Below are 14,338 nucleotides of genomic sequence, written 5' to 3' on the forward strand. Positions count from 1 at the left end.
GTTCTATCATGGTGCCTTTGTTGGTGATCCAGTTCTTTCCTAGCGCAACTTCTTTTGTCTGTAGACATACCCATTTAGCTTGGTAGTCTTCGTGATTGTTAAATCTAGTTCTATCTTGGTAATATTTATTAAATCCAATTTTATCCTAGTAATCTTTGTTGGTGATCTAGTTCTTTCCTGGCGCAAAATCTTTTGTCTGCAGACATACCCGTTTAGCTTGGTAGTCATCATGATTGTTAAATCCAATTCTATCCTGGTAATCTTTTTTGGTGGTCCAGTTCTTTCCTGGCACAACGTCTTTTATTCACGAACGTGCCCGATTAGATTGATAGTTTCTGTGATTAAACCTTTTTTCTGACTTACACAATGAAGTTCATATTTGCTAACTGACCTTTTTGCCTCCTTTCCAAAGTGAAAATTTTTGGGTTCTTTTGATATTCAATCCTCTCTCATCTTGAACGTTTGAAAATGCCATTTCTTTTCAACCTCTCAGGTGCAAGAAGATTGAATAGGGACAACTGTTGTACCCCAAAATTTACCTTATTCTTTTTTACTATAGTTGGCTTATGTTGTATTATCACATCCATTCATGCATATCATTGACCCTATGGTTATGAGATCAAGACATCCCTTTTGGGACTTTCTTCAAGCTTTAGAAGGAAGAAAAGTGACAATCAGTGCAAGGGGGTGGGATACCCTCAACCTCTTGATCATTCAAGCTACAAGGGTTTCCTCATACCCTAGGACATATAAAATGGCCCATTACCTCATCATTTGAATGAAAATTCAAAGAGAATGGAAGTGGATCACACTCTCATATCTCTTGATCCCTGAGCTAGAAATATTGATTATATCAGTATGTGGCATACTCATGGATCAATCTTGGATCATCTTTATCCTATTATCATACAAGACATCTTTGTTCCAAAGTTTTTTCCACTTTCCCTAGAAGAATCAGGGTTTTGAGGATGTGCAATCCTATCTTGTTATTTTTTACTAGAATTAGGGTTTGTGATAAAATCAGTTTATTTCTGACTTTTTGAGAAAGATGATGACACTGAAATTCACCGTATTTTCGACTCCGATTTCGCATGCATGTTAGTTGTTTTATTGTTATTTTGTTATGTTATTACTATGCTTTTCTTTGTTTTCAAGTTTTCAGTCCAATCGGAGCCTCGACCGAGAAAAGGAGCGAAAATGAGCTAAAAAGCCATAAAATCAGCATTTTACACTTGTGGCTCTAACTGTGGCGGGCACCATGGGTCCAACCATGACGTGTCCCAGTTTCAACCTCTCCTCAACTGTCAAGTCTCCCACGATCTCCACTTGGGCGCTGCAATTTCCTCCTGTGGCGGGCGCCATGATATTGTGGCGGGCGCCACAAGAACAAAATGGTTCCCCCCAATTTTCAAACTTAAGGGCATCCTTGTAATCTCCATGTTTTCTTTTTGCCTATAAATAGGGCCTTGATTTCATTTGTTTCAACATCCAAACTTAGTTACAACTAGGCATATATCAGTATTGTGTCAAAGTGATAATCGCTTCACATCGGAGTGTTGCCACACTGTGTAATCGAGTATGTAATCGAGTTTGGAGCACTTTGGAAGGAAGTTTAATCTTGCCGCCATTTTCATTTTTGTTTCGCACTTTATTTGACCCTCTGATTGGAGCAGGTTTTATTGCTTTACCTTTGTCTACTTTATTTTCCTGCACTGCCTTTATTTTGTTTACTTTCCCTCACTGCCTTTATTTTGTTTACTTTCCCGCACTGCTTTTATTTTGTTTACTTTCCCGCACTCGCACTTTACTTTATTTATTTCTCGCACCGCATTACTTTTATTTACTTTCCTGCACCACACTACTTTTATTTATTTTCCGCACTCGCACTACTTTTATTTACTTTCCTGCACTCGCACTTATTACTTTCTTTTTAAAAGTCTTTTACTTATCCGTTTTTATGATAAAAAGTAAAATGCATCTTTACTTTACCATGTCTGGCTAAACCTATAAAGGTTAGAATGTAAGGATCGTAATTGAACCGATAATCCGTACAATTGTTCGTAGAAACACTTAAGGGCTATTTTGACTTTCAACTTAAGTTTTCCCGCACTTAATTTCCATTGGGTAAGATCGAAAGCCGTCCGACGTCTGTTTAAACTTAGTTGTTTTTTAACTATTTCAAATACAGCGAAAGCGCTTTGTTTAGTTCATTAGGAGTTTTTAACTTAAAAAGAAAAGTGATTTTAAAACTATTTTCGGACGCGTTTATAAGTTTAGAGTCTGGTTCGTGAGAACCTCTTTTGGTTAAGAAATCCAGGTTAAAATAATTTTCAACTTAGTCAAGACACTATATTTCTTAAAAATAGGTTTACTACTCTAACGCAATGCACGCCTTTTTATAAGTGACAATAAGAGGGTTTGATTAGGGAGTACAACTCGGTTCTGAATACGCGAAAGCAACAGTTCCCATTAAATTGGTTCTTTTCAAAGTAGGAAACACTGCCCATAAGTAATTCTATTAGCAAGTACGTGGATTATTAATTGATTATGTGAATTACATTCGAACATGTCTTTATTAATTGAATTTAATTTAATACTTTATTTTTCATTGTGCACTCTTAAAAACCCTGTTTCGATTACCTTAGATAAATACCATAACAATAGATAACGATAGATTGACATTTGGTCTCTGTGGATTCGACAATCTTTTATATTACTCTGACGCGTTCGTATACTTACGAAAAACACGCATCAAGTTTTTGGCGCCATTTCCGGGGACCAATTTCGTCAAATTTCGTACCCTGTTGTTATATCGTTTAGACTTAGGTTTTTACCTGTCGGTCAATGCGAAGGACTCGTAGCACTAGAAGCTTAGTAGATCCTCTGGCGGAACCTGAGCGTTACGCTCGCGCACGTTTACTTTTCCATAGAATTAGGAGAGCTATGGCCGAAGATTAAAATCAAAGACCTCTTAAGGATTTCGCCCAACCATCCAACGAAGAACCTAGTTCTAGTATAGTAAACCTAACCATCCCAGCTAATAATTTAGAAGTTAAACCCTCCTTGTTGTAACTAGTGCAACAGAGACAATTCACAGGTCTTGCTACTGAGAACCCAAACTAACATTTAAAAATCTTTCTCCAATTAGCAGACACTTTTAAAACCAATGGAGCTTCTCCTGAGGCAATCCTTTTAAGATTATTCCCTTTCTCCCTCAGAGATAAAGCCCTATCATGGTTAGATTCCCTTCCACCCAATTCCATAACAACTTGGGAAAACCTTAGAAAAGTATTCCTTGCTAGATACTTTCCCCCAAGTAAGACCGCCGTTCTTCGAAACCAAATAACCAGATTTACCCAGAATTAAGGAGAATCGTTGTTCGAAGCTTGGGAGAGATATAAGGAGATGTTAAGAGCATGCACACATCATGGTTTAGAAAATTGGTTAATCATTCAGAACTTATATAATGGACTTCACTATAACACTAAGATGACCATCGGCGTTGCCGCAGGTGGCGCACTGATGAACAAATCTTACCCTGAAGCTAGTGCCCTTATTGAAGATATGGCTCTAAACCATCAATCATGGGGAGTTGAATGAGCGACAGTTGAGAAGAAGGAAGCCCAAGGAGGAGTACATGAGTTAAGCTCTATAGACATGATGCAAGCTAAAATGGACGCGTTAGCCCTCAAGGTTGAGCATATGTGTATAAACCTGAATACTGCAACTGCAGTTTGGTCGGATTGTGAGATATGTGGAACAAAAGGACACCAATCTGCAGAATGCAGTCTCTTAAACGAAACCAACTCTGAGCAAGTGAACTATGTCTAAGGGAACCCATATTCGAATACCTACAACCCTGGATGGAGGAATCACCTGAACTTCTCCTATAAGAACAATAACCCTGTCCAAAATACTACACCTCCGAGACAACCAGGTTACCAAGCCCTAAGACCAAATCAACCTATGCAACCTGTGCCACCAAAGCCGAGCCTTGAGAAAATTGTGGAAGATTTTATCACTGCTTAAACCCAACAAAACAAAGAGTTCATGAACCAGAACATTCACATTAACAAACTGATTACCCAGTTAGGAACCAAGGTTGACCAAATAGTTACTCACAATAAGATGCTTGAAACCCAGATCTCTCAGGTAGCCTTAAAATAAGCCCCCCAGACTACACCTGGAGGACAGTTCCCTGGACAACCTCAACAGAATCTGAGAGGACAAGCCAATGCCATTACCCTACGAAGTGGGACCGCTTATGATGAGCCATTTAACCCAAGATTGAGTGAACCCAAAACTTCTAAGGAATATATCGAACCCATTAACGAAGTGAAGGAACCAGAGGAATCTGAAAAATAGGAAGGTCAGGAAAAAGGAGAAGAACCTAAAGACAAAACTTATGTACCACCCCTGCCATACAAACCACCGATACCATATCCGCAAAGACTCAAACAGACCCAGATCAATAATCAGTATCAGAAATTCATTAAGGTTATAAAAAAACTTCACTTAGAAATTCCTTTCATAGAAGCCATCACCCAAATACCTTCTTATGCAAAGTTTCTCAAAGACATCCTTACCAACAAACGCAAACTCGACGATTCGAAGCCCTTGGAATGCAATTCTATTTTCGAGAATAAGTTAGCCAAAAAAGATAAAGATCCTGGAAATTTCTCCATTCCTTGTATTTTGGGAAGTCATGTCATCGAAAAAGCTTTTCTAGACTTAGGAGCTAGTGTGAGCTTAATGCCTTTAGCAGTTTGTGAGAGGTTAAACTTAGGAGAATTACAACCTACTAAGATGTCACTTCAATTAGCCGATAGATCTATTAAGTGTCCGATAGGCATATTAAAGATGTCCCTGTTAGGATATGTCAGTTATTTATCCCTATCGATTTTGTTGTCATGGACATTAAAGAGGATGATGACATACCAATCCTTCTAGGTAGACCATTCTTATCATCTGCAGGAGCCATAATAGATGTCAAGAGAGGGAAGTTGACCTTTGAGGTAGGTGACGAGAAGATAGAATTTTTACTTTCAAAATTTCTTATGGCACCTGTGATGGGAGACGCATGTTATGCCATAGATATCATTGATGAATGCGTTAGGGAAATAGAACAAGAAGAAATCATAAAAACAATTAAGTTGCCATCAACTCTCATACTGGAAGATGATAACTTTAGGAAGCCCTACATCGATGATAACCTTTACGAATGTTTATCCCTTACCCCAGATCCTATGCCATGCCCTAAGAAACCAACCTTAGAACTTAAGGAACTGCCTAAGAACCTGAGATATGAGTTTCTTGATGAAGAGATGAACCGTCCAGTTATAGTCAGTGCTACCTTGGGCCAAGAGGAAACATACCAACTCTTAGATGTTTTACGAAGATATCCATCAGCCTTAGGATATAATATCTCTGATCTGAAAGGTATAAGCTCGTCCGTATGCATGCATCGAATTTTGCTCGAAGAAGATTCAAAGCCCTCCAGAGAACATCAGAGAAGAATAAACCCTACAATGAGTGATGTTGTTAAAAGAGAAGTTCTTAAGTTACTTGAGGCAGGTATAATCTATCAGATCTCGGATAGTAAGTGGGTGAGCCCTGTGCATGTAGTACCTAAAAATGGAGGCATCACAGTAGTGCAAAATGATAAAGGCGAACATATAGCAAAACGGATAGAAGGAGGATGACGGATGTGCATAGACTACAAAAAGTTAAATAAAGCAACCAGGAAGGATCATTTCCCTTTACCATTTATAGACCAGATGTTGGAGCGTCTAGCTAGATACTCTTACTTTTTCTATCTAGATGGATACTCTGGATTCTTCCAAATACCTATCCACCCCGAAGATCAAGAGAAAACTACCTTTATATGCCCTTATGGAACTTTCGCCTACAGACGAATGCCATTCGGACTCTGTAATGCCCCAGCTACTTTCCAACGCTGCATGATGTCAATCTTTGCAGATTACCTAGATAGTATCATGGAGGTATTTATGGATGATTTCTCAGCTTGTGGATTTGATTTCCAAAATTGTCTTGCTAATCTTGAGAAAATCCTGGAGAGATGCGTGGAGGTGAACCTTGTGCTAAACTGGGAAAAGTGTCATTTCATGGTCACCGAAGGGATTGTTTTAGGACATATAGTTTCCGAAAAAGGTATTGAGGTAGATAGAGCTAAGATAGAAGTCATAGAGAATCTAAAACCACCCAAAACTATCAGAGAAGTCTGAAGTTTTCTTGGACATGCTGGATTCTACCGGCGTTTTATCAAAGACTTCTCTAAAATAACTAAACCTTTAACTGGCCTTTTAATGAAAGATGCTAAATTCATTTTTGATGAAAAATGTAATGAAGCATTTAATCTTTTAAAGCAAGCGTTGATTTCAGCACCCATTATGCAACCCCCTGATTGGTCAGAACTTTTTGAGATAATGTGTGACGCTAGTGATTATGCCGTTGGAGCCGTTCTAGGACAAAGGAAAGATAAAAAATTACATGTGATCTATTATTCCAATAGAACCCTAGACGCCGCCCAACTTAACTACGCAACAACTGAAAAGGAACTACTAGCTGTAGTTTTTGCTATAGACAAATTCATATCTTATCTAGTAGGAGCCAAAATTATAGTTTGCACCGATCATGCTGTCATTCGTTACCTATTAAGTAAAAAAGATGCCAAGCCAAGGTTACTCTGATGGTTTCTGTTACTACAAGAGTTTGATTTAGATATCCGAGATAAAAAAGGCACTGAAAATATAGTAGCTGATCACCTTTCTAGGCTAGAACACCTGAAACCAGACTTCGTACCCATAAATGATGATTTTGCCTATAATAGACTGATAGCTAAACTAGAAGCCATTGAAGACGATAGCCTAGGACCTCATGAGCACTTCCAAAAATCCTTAGCTGTAAGTAACGTGCCATGGTATGCAGACTTTGTTAATTATCTAGTTGCTGATATCATACCCCCTGATCTTAACTACCGCCAGAAGAAGAAGTTCTTTAACGATGTGAGAAACTTTTATTGGGACAAACTGCTCCTTTTCAAAAGGGTTAAAGACGGCATTTTTCGCCGTTGCGTTCCAGAAGAGGAGGTAAAAAGTATAATTGAGCATTGTCACTCTGCACCCTATGGTGGACATGTGAGCACCTCTAAGACATACGCCAAGATTCTTCAAGCTGGCCTGTTCTGGCCTACCATGTGGCGCAATGTCCATGCTTGCATTGTCAAATGTGATAGATTCCAACGCACGGGAAATATTTCAAGACGTGACGAAATGCCTCTAAGAAACATTCAAGAAGTAGAACTCTTCGACGTTTGGGGTATAGATTTCATGGGACCTTTCCCACCATCCTTAGGAAACAAGTATATCTTAGTAGTTGTGGACTACGTGTCTAAGTGGATTGAAGCTATAACTGCACCCACAAACAACACTAGAGTGGTGATCAAGTTATTTAAAAACTATATATTCCCCAGATTTGGAACACCCCGTTTAGTCATAAGCGATGGAGGATCGCACTTCATATCGAGAATATTTGATAAATTTTTAAGCAAATATGGAGTTAGGCATAGAGTAGCAACACCATACCACCCACAGACTAGTGGCCAAGTAGAAGTATCCAATAGGGAGATAAAACAAATTCTAGAAAAAACTGTTTCTATATCTAGAAAAGACTGGTCTCAGAAGCTCCAAGAAGCATTATGGGCCTACATAACCGCTTTCAAAACCCCTATAGGAACAACTCCCTACCAACTAGTCTATGGAAAATCCTGTCATCTACCTTTTGAATTAGAGCATAAGGCCTATTGGGCCATTAAAACTTTGAATTTGGACTACCTGACTGCTGGTGAAAAACATATGCTTGACATCCACAAACTGGAAGAACTCAGGCAATCCTCCTACGAGAATGCCATAATATACAAAGAGAGAACCAAAGCTTGGCATGACAAAAGAATTGTGAAAAAAGATTTCAATATAGGCGACCATGTTCTCCTATTCAATTCTAGGTTACGACTTTTCCCTGGGAAGTTGCGTTCAAGATGGACTGGCCCTTTCAAAGTATCTAAGATTTTGAGATCCGGAGTTGTAGAAATCAAGAACGAAACCTGTAGTCCATTCATTGTAAATGGCGTTGAACTCGGTAGAGCGGATTACGATCCGATCGCCCACAACTGCATTTGGGTCAAATAAAAAGGTTTACACAGATTATGTGCTAGAAACCCCATTTTTAGGATCAGAATCACCAATCGGTCACTCTACTATGAAGCATGTACGATGTGATTGTGCCTGAATGAAAAGGACCCAAAAAGAGATGAAGAGGTAGGCCTAGGTATTGTGGGATAATGTGGGTTGGTTAATATAGGAATGGAGTTTATGTCCGTGTCTTCGGATAAGTGTCATCACGATACCCTTGGTTCACTCAGTTAGTACCTATTACTGCATCCCGGCTTGAACTTAGAAGCCCTTTTATCCCGAATCACTCGTCAACACCGGTTTTTCTTCTTTGAGCTTTTAAGTGTTTTGCTTGAGGACAAGCAAGGGTTTAAGTGTGGGATAATTTGATGACACTGAAATTCACCGTATTTTCGACTCCGATTTCGCATGCATTTTAGTTGTTTTATTGTTATTTTGTTATGTTATTACTATGTTTTTCTTTGTTTTCAAGTTTTCAGTCCAATCGGAGCCCCGATCGAGAAAAGGAGCGAAAATAAGCTAAAAAGCCATAAAATCAGCATTTTACACTTGTGGCTCCCACTGTGGCGAGCGTCATGGGTCCAGCCATGACGTGTCCCAGTTTCAACCTCTCCTCAACTGCCAAGTCTCCCACGATCTCCACTTGGGTGCTGCAATTTCCTCCTGTGGCGGGCGCCATGATATTGTGGCGGGCGCCACAAGAACAAAATGGTTCCCCCCAATTTTCAAACTTAGGGGCATCCTTGTAATCTCCATGTTTTCTTCTTGCCTATAAATAGGGCCTTGATTTCATTTGTTTCATCATCCAAACTTAGTTACAACTAGGCATATATCAGTATTGTGTAAAAGTAGTAATCGCTTCACATCGGAGTGTTGCCACACTGTGCAATCGAGTCTGTAATCGAGTTTGGAGCACTTTGGAAGGAAGTTTAATCCTGCCGCCATTTTCATTTCTATTTCGCACTTTATTTGACCCTTCGATTGGAGCAGGTTTTATTACTTTACCTTTGTCTACTTTATTTTCCCGCACTACCTTTATTTTGTTTACTTTCCCGCGCTGCCTTTATTTTGTTTACTTTCCCGCACTACTTTTATTTTGTTTACTTTCTCGCACTCGCACTTTACTTTATTTATTTCTCGCACCATACTACTTTTATTTACTTTCCTGCACCCGCACTACTTTTATTTATTTTCCGCACTCGCACTACTTTTATTTACTTTTCTGCACTCGCACTTATTACTTTCTTTTTAAAAGTCTTTTACTTATCCATTTTTATGATAAAAATTAAAATGCATCTTTACTTTACCATGTCTGGCTAAACTTATAAAGGTTAGAATGTAAGGATCGTAATTGAACCGATAATCCATACAATTGTTCGTAGAAACACTTAAGGGCTATTTTGACTTTCAACTTAAGTTTTCCCGCACTTAATTTCCGTTGGGTAAGATCGAAAGTCGTCCGACGTCTGTTTAAACTTAGTTGTTTTTTAACTATTTCAAATACAGCGAAAGCTCTTTGTTTAGTTCATTAGGAGTTTTTAACTTAAAAAGAAAAGTGATTTTAAAACTATTTTCGGACGCGTTTATAAGTTTAGAGTCTGGTTCGTGAGAACCTCTTTTGGTTAAGAAATCCAGGTCAAAATAATGTTCAACTTAGTCAAGACACTATATTTCTTAAAAATAGGTTTACTACTCTAACACAATGCGCGTCTTTTTATAAGTGACAATAAGAGGGTTTGATTAGGGAGTACAACTCGGTTCTGAATACGCGAAAGCGACAGTTCCCGTTAAATTGGTTCTTTTCAAAGTAGTAAACACTGCCCATAAGTAATTCTATTAGCAAGTACGTGGATTATTAATTGATTATGTGAATTACATTTGAACCTGTCTTTATTAATTGAATTTAATTTAATACTTTATTTTTCATTCTGCACTCTTAAAAACCCTGTTTCGATTACCTTAGATAAACACCATAACAATAGATAGCGATTACCTTAGACAAACTTTTATATTACTCTGACGCGTTCGTATACTTGCGAAAAACACGTATCAAAAGACTTGATTCCATGGTATTCTATGTGTCCCTAAGTGTCTATGTGTAGAATATTGGCCATCAATTCTAGTCATAAGAGGGTCAATTGTTTAGAGGATTATTGGTTGGATTCAATTGGGGAAAAGTTAACTAGGCAAGTTAAAAAGTCAACTTTTGATTTTTTTCTTCAATATTGTGTTCATCAAGTCAAAACTGGTCTATGTGTGAAATTCGATCAAGAAAAGTCAAGAGATTCATCAAAAATCAAGAATTGTGGAAAGTTGCTTAAATTGGAAACTAGGGTTTTGAAACTTACAATTTATGGCAAGTTTGGTGTTAATAAATAGCTACTTTCATGACCTTTTTTCTATATTATCAAGACTCCAAATCAAGTTGGCCTTAACACGGATTTTGTTCTCCTCTCTCCAAGCTTCAAGGAGGTACCAATATTGAGTCATTTGGATCATCATAGCCCAAGATATGGTCATTGAAAGTGGAGTTTTTCAAATTCACCCATTTGTCCCAAGACTTAGAAATTTTCTAAGTATCCCAAGTCAGGATTACCAAGCATTGTTCATGGCAGTTTTTCATGACCTTAAAGGTTTCATATCATTTGGTTTCCAACATGAAAGGTATAGTATTAGGTCTCCCCTTTCCATTGATTCCAAGAGCAAGTCATTTGAATCACCATAACTCAAGATATGACTCTCACAAGCCATGACCTTGGATTGTTTGAGTGGCCTTTGTACTTAGTGAAAGTTTTCTAAGTTTTTATTCATTCCAAACCACATACTTCATGCCCATTTTTCACAAAGTTCCGGATCTCATTGGGATTCAACCTCAACATGAAAGTTGTAGGGAACTCTCTCCTCTCCACTTTTGATTCAAACATTTTCACATTTGGTAACTTGAGGAGCAAGTTATAGACATAGCAAGTCAGGATTTCAATGGTCATTAATTGAATTGTGCTTGCCATCTTGATATGCAGTTTCAGGTAGTCATCTTTGTGGCCACTTTTGAAGGAGCTCAAGGATTTGTTTCGAATTGTCCCCAACATGAAACTTGTTCCTCTCATTTCCCCCCTTTCAAAAAGCTCTAATTCATTTCATTTGGCCAAGAGAACATTGAGTTATGCTGGTTCAATGTCATCATGTTGCAAGCTCCATTGCCTCATCTCTTTGGTCGAATTTTTGAATGATGATGCATTTCCTTGCAGCAAGTTCATTCCCCACTTAATTACACCTTATTCTTTACTCCTTTTGGCCAAGCATCATACTGTCCCATGCATGCATGTCATGTATCAGAATTACCAAATGAGGGAAATATGCTTTTTGTCTAAACTTTCTCCACAGACACTTCTTCCCAAGCCATGATACTTGTCTCTTTCTCACTTCATCTCAGCACCCTAAAACGACATAACACCCACATTCTTTATAAGTCAAATGTAGCTCTGCATACCAAAGGTTTTTCTACACAAATGGACTAACTTACCCTCCAACGAGTTTATGAAAAGGCAAGGCATGACACCTCATTTGCAGAGGGGTATATAAGCTAACTTTAAACTAGTTATAAGAAAAGCAGACCATTTTGGAGAAAGAAGAAAATTGGGAGCTACAGCACCTCACAAAGTTTTTGCGCATTTCATTTCTGGATTGGGATCTTTACTACTCATCCAACGCCATTTCAGCTTGAAGAAGAGAACCAAGCTTCATTTGCCTTGCTTCTACAACTCTTTTGGGATCAAGAAGCAGTGGATCTTCTCCACTAGGTAGGTCATCTACTCATTATATCACCTCCATTTTCAGCATGTACATGCTATAAGATGATTAAGAGTGTTGTTTGAAGTTAGCTCAGTGTGTTATTTTCATATGTATACCTGAATATGTGATGTTTTAAGTTTGCTGAAGTTTTGATTATATTGTGTTTTCTCCAACTTTCATGCCATATTTCTCCTAAACTAGACCTTGTTTCTAAATTTGGTTTGAAATGTCATTGTAGTGCTCCACGAGATCTATATTTTGTTTTCTTATTTCATTCGTTTTCATGCACTGTGGAAGGAGATATTTGGAATGGAAGTGATACCTTTAGAATCGAGGTTAGGTTTTGTATGTGCATAGCTTGAGGTAGGAGACGATTCGCTGACCATTTCTGATTGGTTGGGACTTTGTTTTGTCCGCTAGCGGCTTAACTGAGACATGACTGGTTGATGGTCATGTTCACATGATTTTTGTACATTCCAATTATTTCTTTTGATGTCACGCTATATTAACCTGGCATTGGGTTTGGCTTGGTTGTTGGGCCCAAGGACTTCACTCTTCCCACCCCCTCGTCTTGGGCCCATGAGAGCGTTTTACTTAAGAACCAATTCATTTCTTGTTAACTAATGCACCCTCATTTCTTTCTCATTTATTTTTATTATACCACTTTTCTTTAATTCTATTTAAAATATTTCTTTTAGGCCAAAAATATTGATTTAATTTATGAGGGACATTTAAAGTGTTATTTAATTTTTCACATTATTTATTTTCTTTTTCAATTTATTCTAATATTTATTTCATTATTTTTTATTACACGTATCTATTTATGCTAGCTTACTTTGTTAGGGTTTGATTTTTAGTCTTCCCCTTTGAGTTTTGTCCCTCTATTTTACACACTTGTAGACATATGTATATAGGTCTTTTGAGCTTCCATTCTTGCTTTGGTTGTTAATTTTAAGTCAAATTTGAACCTATTTTTGAAGGTATCTTTGTAATGGCTATTTGTTTGTGCTTAGCCTAAATGATCTAATGGCTTGAACATAATTTACCCATGGTTTTGAGTATATATTTAGGTCATCTTGTGATTTTCACCTCATCTTTCTATGAATAATTTTTCATAATTTATCTATGCTCCTAATTATTCTTTTGGAATTATGAAAGGCATGCTTGTTTCTTTTTGTTACACTTTGCATCTAGTTTGTTTGTTTTAAATTGAACTTGTGAAACCATTGGAGATCTGTCTCTCATTCTCTCTTGACCTAATTATCATCATTTAGAGGTCTTAAACTCACCCATGTGACCTCTTTTAGGTATTTCCAAATTATTGTTTCTTTGCTTGTTTGCCTTGAATTCTTCTTGTGTGCTTTTAAGATCATGGTTTGGATTGTGTCATGTGCATTCCAACTTGAGTACTATGGGACCAATTGAATTTGATCCCTCTTGTCCACACTCCTTATTTCTTTGATCTTGGTATCCTTGTACCTTGCTCCTATGATTATTTGGATGGTATTCCATTTCCATTCATCATGATGACACATTAGGAGCTACATTCCTCCTTGTCTTAACCTAGTTTTGAATTTGGTGGATGGTGAAACTCTTAGGAGTTTGGGATCCATCCTTGTGTATTTTAATGTTACACTTATTTCATTTCTTTTTGTCTCAATTACATTTCACATTGAGTTTTTACTTTGGTTTGACAAAGGATTCCTTGTTTGGATGATGTCTACCTTTTGACTTGCTAGTTGTACATGAACCTTGAGTTTTTTTGGTTTGTTGATACCTTTTGAAGTTTGGAAGTTGTATTTGATGTTTTAAAGAGGACTTTTTCATTATCCCATGACCTATGAGCATCCCTCTTTTAATCTTTGTTCATCTTATTGATTTTGATAAAGAATTCCTTTTCTAGGATGATATATTTACTTTCTTATCAAGTAACTTGATTTTGATTTGTGTATGCAGTTTGGGATGACTTCTTTTTGTTACTCTTGGATCTCATCTTGAGTTAAATTATTTCACAAATAACACATTCCTTAATTTCATGTGCATGCTTCCATTGTTTGATCATCCCTTGCTTAAGCCTTTTGGACTCATGTGATGTTGTTGCTCATCTTGACTTGATAACTTGTCTTTTGCTTGTATCCTTCTCCCATGACTTGACATGGATCAATTTGTTCATATTTCATCTACCCTTTCATGACTTTATATGATTTGTTATCTTCTATCTGTTTTTCCATGACTTAATATGGACTACTTTTGGTATGAATTGTATTACTTTATCTCTCCCATGACTTGATATGGATTGTTATTGCTTCCTTTATTCTTTCATGACTTTATATGGC

General features: G+C 37.5%; 1 non-coding gene across 1 annotated transcript; it reads right to left on the bottom strand.

Moving 5' to 3' along the window:
• Window positions 1-3,327: 3,327 nt before the first annotated feature.
• On the bottom strand, window positions 3,328-3,434 carry LOC127133985 (small nucleolar RNA R71). Its single transcript, XR_007807770.1, has one exon. It is a non-coding gene; the product is annotated as a small nucleolar RNA R71 (small nucleolar RNA).
• Window positions 3,435-14,338: the final 10,904 nt, after the last annotated feature.

The sequence above is a fragment of the Lathyrus oleraceus genome, chromosome 3 (genome assembly GCF_024323335.1).
Source record: "Lathyrus oleraceus cultivar Zhongwan6 chromosome 3, CAAS_Psat_ZW6_1.0, whole genome shotgun sequence".
NCBI classification, from domain to species: domain Eukaryota; kingdom Viridiplantae; phylum Streptophyta; class Magnoliopsida; order Fabales; family Fabaceae; genus Lathyrus; species Lathyrus oleraceus.